Here is a 9,772-nt window from a genome sequence, read left to right on the forward strand (position 1 = left end):
TTGCTGGAACTAGGAATTCTCCGCTCGAGCGCGGGTATGTCCGCTCGAGCGGACAGGCAATTTTGAATGCATTTTTGCATTTTGCTTCGGGGGCGCTGCCCCTCGACCCCGCCGTGGCGCTGCCCCGGTCCCGCCAAGGGGCGCTGCCCCCTCGACCCCCGCGAGCTGACCGGGCAGCTCGATCCCCGTCATAATCAGCGAAGTGGCAATCTTGAAAGTATTAGCATTACAAACTTCTCTGAAAAGCACAATTCGGGTTGGATTCGCATCTAAACACTCATAGTCTCACTGAAATAAAGTGCGAAAATAAATACAACTAGAAGGAGTTTTGTCAAACGGGATTGTCAAGAATAAAACCTAACAGGGGATTTAAGAAAGGATTTGAAAAGGGAAAGAGAAAAGTTAGGTGCACCCCCACCATTAATAAATATATGTATGCCTTTGGAATGGACCAAAAGCAAGGCCATTAGGCCATTAGCTTGCCTCCAAATTGGAGGTGGACTTATTTTTTGTAAGGACAATTTTGCTTTAGCCTCTGGTTAGGCTTATTTTAGAAAGTGAGTTAAAAATGGATTAATTTTTTTTTTCTAGTAATTTGTCTTACTTATTTATTCATATGTAAGAAAATATTTATCCCTAAATTGTTAAAATATTATTAATAAATTTTTATTTTTATTTTTTAGTCATTAATTTCTAATTGATGCATATTTGAAAAAATACAAGTTATTCTTACATGATTAAAAAATTAAAAAATAAATGTAGTAGTAAAAAAAATCAAATCGCCTCGCAATAAATTAAAATTAATTAATAGGGAATGAAAGATAGAGATAATTTGAGAATAATAAACAATTCAAATAATTTCTTATTTCTTACACCTAAAAATAAAATTAATCAATTAATTTATTGCATGATACTTAAAATATATTTCTCCATCTTTATATTCCCCATTTAAACTATTTTTATTAAATTAAATCTTAAATTTAATTTCTCACCTCCATTAATGGTTAAACTTTTACATTATTATTTAATTTTCACCTTTATTTTATTCTATTATTATTTATAGCCAAATATTATTATTTAAATTATCTAATTTTACTTTTTCCGTATACCTCATACTTATATAATTTTATTGACAAGATTAAGAAATCAAACTCTAATACTAATTTAAATACACAACGAAATAAAACACTTTCTAAAAATATAAATGTAATTTAATTTACCCTATTAAATATATATGAAATTATTATTTATTTTTCATAATTTTTTTAAAAATATAAATATTATTTCTTGAATCTATTTTTTTTCACAAAAAGTTTTTGAACTTTTATAAACTAAAAATAAAATAAAAATTCAACCATTAATGAAGGTGAGAAAAAAAATTTAAGATTTAATTTAATAAAAATAGTTTAAATGAGATAAATAAAGGTTGAGAAATAGATTTTAAGTATCATAAATAACTAATTAATTGAGTATTTTATTAGTCTCAAATAATTTCTCCATTCAAATAAAGATTTAATGGGCATGGCCCCAACCCACAGTTGTCTTGGGTTACCCAAATAGTCACTTGGTTGAATCCCATCAGAACATACCCGACACTAAGCTCAATAGAAAACTCATAATGGTCAAGCCCAAGCACCAGCTAGACATGTGTTAGGTAGGGAGTTATCTACGTAGTAGACAAATATCCTGCAAAGTTATTAAACCCATACACCAAGAATTAAATGAGGTTGTCATGGCATTAAATACAACAAGACCTCTCGCTCTAGGGCATGGTGAAACCACCATGACCGACGGCAAGTAGACTATAGACTTTCGGCCAACAAGACAATTTGAATAGACAAGGAAATGATTAGTAAGAGATATAAGAAAACTTCTAAGGAACGCTTAGGGACAAGTGATTCACTCTTTCTCTCTCTCTCTCTCTCTCTACTCTCAACCTTCTCTTTAAATTGATATTCTGACCATATCCTCGTCTAATTTGATCGTCGGAGGGTCTACAGGAAGGAACCACCCTCATTTCGGAACCTTCCTGCTAGACTTGTTGCAGGTGTGATTAGGAAAATGAATGATGGTCAACTGTAGCGTGCTTTTCCTACTCCTTTCGGATACGATAGCCCTACAGTTTGAACTCCCGTGGTTTTGAATCTGATTTCACAAGTATAATATGAAATAGATAAACACAAATGAGTCCAAATCTGGCAAATCTTTTAAAAAATTGATTTTGAATCACAAATGTCAAAAATAAACTACTTTGCCAGATTTTAGAGTCGTCAACTAAATATTTTTGAAAAATTTAGAAAACCCATGACTCGTGCCAAAGGCCATGTGTTCGTCATCACCAAAGTGTCTCGACTCAAGAACTTATGTACGAGAAAGGAAGGTCATGAATTGAGCATCCCACTCGCCTGATCAAAAATCGACCTCTACTAATCATGATGTGATTCTTATTTACATTATACGCTGTTATTCTGATTATTATGCTATCTTACTATGTGACGCACACAAGTATAGACTAATTTGTAAAAGTTGGAACACTTTTTTTTCATGTTTGTTTGAAAATTGTTTTGAATATGTACCACTTGAAAAGGTGATCTCATATGCACATTTAAACAAATCATCCAAACTTAAGCAATTAGCCTTCATCCACAGGCATTCAAAGCATGTATGTCACTTAAGCACTTAGCCTCATGAAAAACATGCTTAATATGGAAACAATCACACACATGCGATATGCTAAAGCAATAAGTGCTCACCTCGTACTCCAAGGCAAGCCAAAAGAAACAAAAGAGTTAGAAAAAATGTATGATCCTAACGATACAAGATGGCTGATGTAACACATACAAAATGCGGCTAATAGATCCGGTTGTCTAATATGTTATGTGAATCACTTTGATAGCATATAGTGAAGCACGTATTCAAGGAAGTAATAAATGACAATGCCGTTAGAATGATGAATCGAACCTTATGCATTCAAGACAAATGGATGCAAATCATGGAAAATGCTAAAAGAAACATGATGCTCTATGCTATCCATCATAAGCAAGTGAATAAAAGGAAGAAAGAAATGGAGGTTGGAAGATATACACATTATTACATTTTGCCCTCGCACAGGAGGGTCCGAATGAATGTCCTAGCTATTTAAGCTATTTGTTACAACACCACAAATTAACTAACTATTCTAGCTAATTAATTAAGTACAACACAAAAATTAACTAGCTGTGGACTAGCCTTTTCCCACGCCCCGCCTTTCGGAAAGGTTTGAAAAGAAAGGCCTCACAGTTGGGACTCTCGCGGTTCTGAATCTAGTCTTACGAGTGCAATGTGAAATTGATAAACACCAAAGAGTCCAAATCCGTCAAATCTTTTGAAAAATCGATTTTAAATCAAATAATGCCAAAATTGGACTGCTTTGCCATATACAAAGTCGCCACCTAAATATTTTGTTTTGGAGGAAATTTAGGAAACCTTGACTCGTGCCAAAGGCCACGTGTCCGTCATCACCAAAATTCCCGCTCGCCCGATCAAAGATCAGCCTCTACTAATCATGATATGCATTTAATAAACATTATGTGTTCTTATTCCGGTTATTAAACTAGCTTTACTATGTGACACACACAAGCAAGTATAGACTAGTCGCAAGACTTGGAACAATTCAACTCATGTTTACTTTCGAAAATGGTTTGAATTTTCCACCCTCAAGTGGGCTTAAAGATGCAGATTTGCCACCAAACATAGTGGGCTTAAAACATGATTTTGCCACTCAACAAAGTGAGCACATTCGTTGAATCGCTCAAATTCAAATAACAAAGCCTTCATCCACAGGCATTCAAGCAATTAAGCATTTAAGCACATAGCCTTATGGCAAGCACGCTAAATATGGCAATATGGCAATCACACACAAGCAAGTATGCTAAAGTATAAAACTCACCGAGTACTCCGAGCTAAAACAGAAGCTAGTTAGAAAGATGCATGATCCTAACTATATAAAATGTCTAATGCAACATATACAACATGCAATTAATAAGCTCAGCTACTAATATGACATATGAATCAATTTGAACAACATGCGATAAAACACGTATTCAAAGAAGATATTGAAAGTACAACGCAGTTTGAATGATGCAAGCCTCAGTGCAAGTAGTACAAATGAATGGATGCAAACATGCAAGCATAATGTATGCTAATTGAAAATGTCCCTAATCTAACCATTGAAAGCGATTAAATAAAAGGGAGAAAAACGTGGGGTTGGAAGACATACACACACGCACGCATACTTATTACAACATCATGCTTTCATGAAGGAAGGTCTGAATGAATAAGCTAAGCTAATTTAAGCTAAGCTAATTACACTAATTAGACTAATTATTACAAATCAAATGAATAACCAGCAAACCAATTACTAATTATTACAACATTTAACTAATTAGCAAACTAATTAATTAAAATGAATGCACACTAACTAAGCATGCGAGATATTAAACCATGCTGCCACTGCTCTGCCTCGGGAAGTGAAAGATGCATGTGCTCGGTTTTCGCTCTGAAAAGTCCTCCATTTTGTTCTTGAGAGGCTCTGTTTGCAAGGTTAAACACACTTCAGAACCTTTCTGCTCCACCTTACTAATTCCTTGCTGAGGGTTACACCAGTGGCCTGCCGGCCATAAATGGTTGTTGCCGGCCCTCTGCCGACCAAGAGGGTGACTTGTCGGCCAGAAATAAAGCCTTGCCGGCCATTGGTGAGGCACTGCCGGCCATTGATGCTCTGGGTCACCATACTGCAACAAAGTACAAACAGAGCAAAATGAAGGTTTTTCCAAATGTATGTTTGTACTGTACCCCTCCTTATCATCTCAAAACCTCAAAGGAGTGGCACACTTGGATCCAAAACCACCAATCAAGCAATTTCATTGCATGATGGCCACAGACCCAAGTTGTACAATTTCGATAAATGCACAAATAAGACTAAAAATGTCCATCACCCTATCATGCATGATCAAGGGCAATGGAGACCAAGGAAAATAGCACATTTCATCACTTTTGAGTATGAAATGTCCCATTTTCCTTATGTTCGAAGTAACATCCGATTCGAACATATGCAATACAACACAAAAATGCTTATCTAGCTTATTTTACTTTCCATTTTTGTTTACTCATTTTAGATTACTGATCCATTCTTTAATCGATTAAGTCTAAAGGCGAGTGTCCTCTAATGGAAAGAGGGCTTAAACCGCAAGTTACTTTGGGCATGAAAGAGACCTCATGCCATTGGTAATAAACCCCGAAAGGGATTAAATCATTAAGCATGAATGTCTCAATTTCACACTTAAGCAAACAAGGGGTTTAAAATCACTTTCAAATAAAATAAAAGAGTGAAGAATAGAGGGAGGTTGCAAAAATTTTAGTGTTGAAATGGAGTGCAAAACAACACTAAAACATGCTATTAACTCAAAACAATGATGATTAAAGCATTAAAACATCAAGCTAGTGAAGGAATTAACACTACAACTATGCAATACAAGCCTCAACTGAATTAACCAGCCCAAAACAGAGCCAAAACAAGTCAAAACAAAAACAAAAACATACTGGACTTAAACTAAGGTAAGCTAGAAAAACATGCTAACACATGAAGCTAACTAAGCATGCAAACAAGACACAAGGAGGGGAGGCTAACCCCTCCAATTTTGGACTTCAAAAGTTGATTTTGACCACTAAAAAAACTCTAAGATTCAATGGTTAAAAAGCCAAAAAAATTTGTTTTTAAGGTGATGAATTATAGCACAAAAAGCTCAACAAACAAAGAGCAAGAAGGGTGGACCACCCCCTAACTTAAAATAGCCTCAAACCACCATTTTTAGGTCATAAAAATAGAGGTTTTTACAGTTAAAAACTAGGCCAAAAACAGTAGAAAAAGATGGGAAAATAAGTATGCAAAACAAGCTTAAAGACGGTAAGTGTTATACCTTTGAAGCAAAGCACAACTTAGGCACAAATCCAAGCTCAAACCTCCTTCTAGAGCTCAAACAAGACTCCAAGAGACCTCAGCCCAAAGGTGGTCAAGTTTGACTAAGGGTTGATAGGCAAACTAGAATTGTATCTCTACTTGTATGCACAAAGGTTCAAGAGAGAGAGAAATCTAGAGAGAGAGAGAGGCTCCCAAAATCTTTCCAACCTTGAAAACAATAGAGAGAGGCCTCTATATATAGAAATATATGACTTCAGGTCGAAAATATCAATTTAGAAACAGCTAGAGAAGTGTGGAGACAGCTAGAGGTAAATATCTGTACAAAAATTGATTTTTGACACCAATGGCCGGCAAGTCATCATTGATGGCCAGCAAGGATCATTTGTGGCCAAAAAAAACCATCAATGGCCAGCACATGGCCGAAAAACTCCATCCATGGCCGGCAAGCCTCATTCAGTGGCTGGACAGAAAATCTGCTTTTTGGGCTCGACTTCAAATGGACATATCTCTTTTATTCGGACTCCTTTGCAGGTCATTCTTGAGTCTAAACTGAAGCCCCGGAAGTCTTCTTTTCAATGGTGGAATCCTCACATCAAAATTCCAAGTGTGAAAGAGATATCCCTATTTTAGTGAAGACTGCTTAATTTCGGTCCTAACCAGATTGATGCCCGACTTCAACCAACCATATCTCTCTCATCTGGACTCGACTTTAGGAGATTCTTGAGTGTAAAATGAAGCCCTGGAAGTAAAATTTCCAATGGTGGTGGCATCATAGATGAAATACAAGTATACAAAAGGATACGCCTGATTTAGTGAGGGCTGCTCGTCGACTCTCTCTTAACGGTTCATGCCCAACTTCTTCCCCAACTAGGTTTCTTCTCTCCCCTCTTATTTTCTTCAACTCCAAACCTCTAAATAAGGTGTTTTGAAATATTTTTCAAAAATTTCTCCTCTCTTTCATGTATTTCCACTTTATCTTTGCTCAGTTTACCGAAAAGCGCAACATTTAACGAAATGCAAGCCTCGGAACATCGTAGAAACTTTTTTCAAAAATATTTTGAAAGAGAGGGTTTTAAAGTCTAAAATCATTTTGGTCAAAATCATTTTGGTCCAAAAAATGGGGTGTGAGAGTGGGATTTGAAGCTCCCTTTACCGAAGAAATTGAACATTTTCATAGCATAACCTTTACCATCAAGGAAGCAATCAGTGGCGCTTAAGTCTTAAGAGAGGTCAAACCTTTTCCTCAGCCTCTGCTCTGTTTTGCAAGGAAAAAGACTCTGCCTAACTGAAAAGGGGTGGCCGGCCGGCCAGTAGAAGTGGTCAGCCGTACAGTAAGGTGGCTAGTCGGCCACTAGTTTTTGTTATTGCCTTTCTATAACAGACAAGAAACAGAGCATTTTTAGGGGATGTTTTTCCACCTTGCCTCTCCTTATCATCAAACAGATCAAATGAGGGATAGGCTTGATTCGAAAACCATCAGTCGACAGAAATTCATTATGTGATAATCTATGGATCAAAGGACACAATCTCAATAAATGATAATGAGAGACTCACAAACCTTCTCCCTATCATGGAATTGGTCAAGAGAAGTGGTAGACCTTGAATCTTGAACCATTTTCATCACTAAGAGTATGAAATGACTCAAGACTCAAAAAGTTCAATTAACGTCCGATTGAACCCCAAACTTGATTTTATTCTCTTGTTACCATTTTTACTCCAATTTTATTACCTCTTTCAATTACCTTTCCATTCCTTAGTCATTTTAGTCCAAAAATGATAGTTAAGTCCACTAAATGGAGAAAAGTGTCAAACAAGAAATTGTTTTGGGCATGAGGGAGAGGCAATGCCCTGGTAATGAACCTCTGAAGAGGTTAAACCATTTAGCATTGTATGGTCCCTTCCTCAAGCTTCAAAAAGACTCAGTTGAAACAATTCCCTAGGAAATAAAAAGTCAAAAAATGAGAGAGGTTGTAGAGATTATTATATGTGAACACAAGTAGGAAAAACATGAAATAAATGCTATCAACTTAAATAAGTTGGTGGCTAAGGCCTAAACCACAAAACCTATGAGGACCACTACACTACAAGCATGCTATACATAGCACAAATGAAATAAACAACCCAAAGCAGTCCTAAAATAGCTAAAAACAGTGTTGAAAATTACATGGAAAAGCTTGAAAAAGTTAGCTAAAACAAAGGAGAAATTGAGGGGTGGTTAATCCCTCCATTTTATGAACCTCAAAACAACATTTGTAGCCTATGAAATACTCTGAAAATCAGTAGTAAAAAGTTCGAAAACAGTTCAGGGAGAGATAGGAAACACAAGGGCAAAAGTTTAGGAGATAAAGTTCAAAGAAGGGCGGTTAACTCTCTACCTGAGATAGCTTTTAACCATAAGTTTCAGCCCATAAAAATAGTTGAAAAATAGTCCAAAAACAACAAATAAAGATAGGAAATAAGTAAGAGAAAGAAACTAGAAGTTATACCTCTTGAAGAGGAGTAACACTTTGAGTTATAAACCAACAATTTCTCACCCTCAAGAGCTGGAATTCAAGCTCAATAATCTCAGCAAAGAATCCTAAAAATTTTGTTTCTGAGGTCTAGATAAGGTGTGTATAGGTTGCAAGGTAGAGAGAGAAATATTTTCCAAGAATTTGCTTTACCAAAATTTTCTAACCTAAATTCTAGAGGAGGGGTCAAGTATATATAGAAAAATATGTTACTATCTCAGAAATATTTGTATAGACACAACTGGCAAAAAATGTTTGTTCTGTCGGCACATAGCCGGTCAGCCACTAAAGGGGACGGCCGTAAACTAATTCTGGCCAGCCGACCACTAGTTGGCCTGCAAGGCTTTGAGTGGTTAGGCTTGGAAAAAGTAGTGTTTTGGTCCAAAAGTGGTGCAAGGTTTGTAGGCTTCTGAGATTCAAAACTGAGGCTTCCTGCTGAAGAAATCAAGCATTTGTCCAACGTGTACATTCATCATTGGATGATCAATCGAAGGTGCCCAAGTCTTAAAGGTGGTAAAAAATGGGGTGTTTACATTAACCAATGGGGCGCTTCGATCAGTCTGACCCATACCCTGCCGACCAAACTACATTATCAAGATTAATTTTAATTTTAGGTGTAAGAAATGACAAATTGTTTTGAATTGTTTATTATTCTCAAATGATTTCTTAATCTTTCATTCCTTATTAACTAATTTTCATTTATTGTGAAGGTATAACATTCCTGGTTTAAACCTAACCCATTTGACTTTTGGATTCAGGTTTCTTTCCTTGTATAGTTGCTCTTTCTTTGTTTTCTACTATTCTCTCTTTGAGTTGAACTATTGGGTTGCGTTGGTTGCGTTTGGAACAGGTTGGTAGCTTATTTTTCAAAATTTTGATGCCCAGATTCTTGTCTCTTTGCTCAAGCAAAGCTTCTTGCGCTCGACAGGTCTTTGTGAACATCCAGTATTTTTGCTGGTTTGTAAAAATACTGAGGATTTGTATTCTTCACTCGAGTGAAGCTTCTTGTGCTCGAGCGATGACCTCTGTCTGCAAAATTTCTAGGAGTGAGTATTCTGTGCTTGAGCGAAACAACTTATTGTGCCTGATTGCTCGAGCAACAACTCTTTCTCGAGTGAGCTGTGCGTATATCAATTCGTAAACAGTCAATTTTAAGTCACTTTTTCATATCTCTTTCTCTTTAAACATTTCAAAAACCTATTTTCTCTCTCTCTCTCTCTCTCTCTCTAAAACTCACTTATTTCCCTCAAATACACCTAGACTCGTTGATATTTTCACCTGTGTGTCTTTGTTAAAAAGATAG

Source organism: Camellia sinensis, chromosome 15 (assembly GCF_055761805.1).
Source record: "Camellia sinensis isolate YWXY chromosome 15, ASM5576180v1, whole genome shotgun sequence".
In the NCBI taxonomy this organism is placed as follows: domain Eukaryota; kingdom Viridiplantae; phylum Streptophyta; class Magnoliopsida; order Ericales; family Theaceae; genus Camellia; species Camellia sinensis.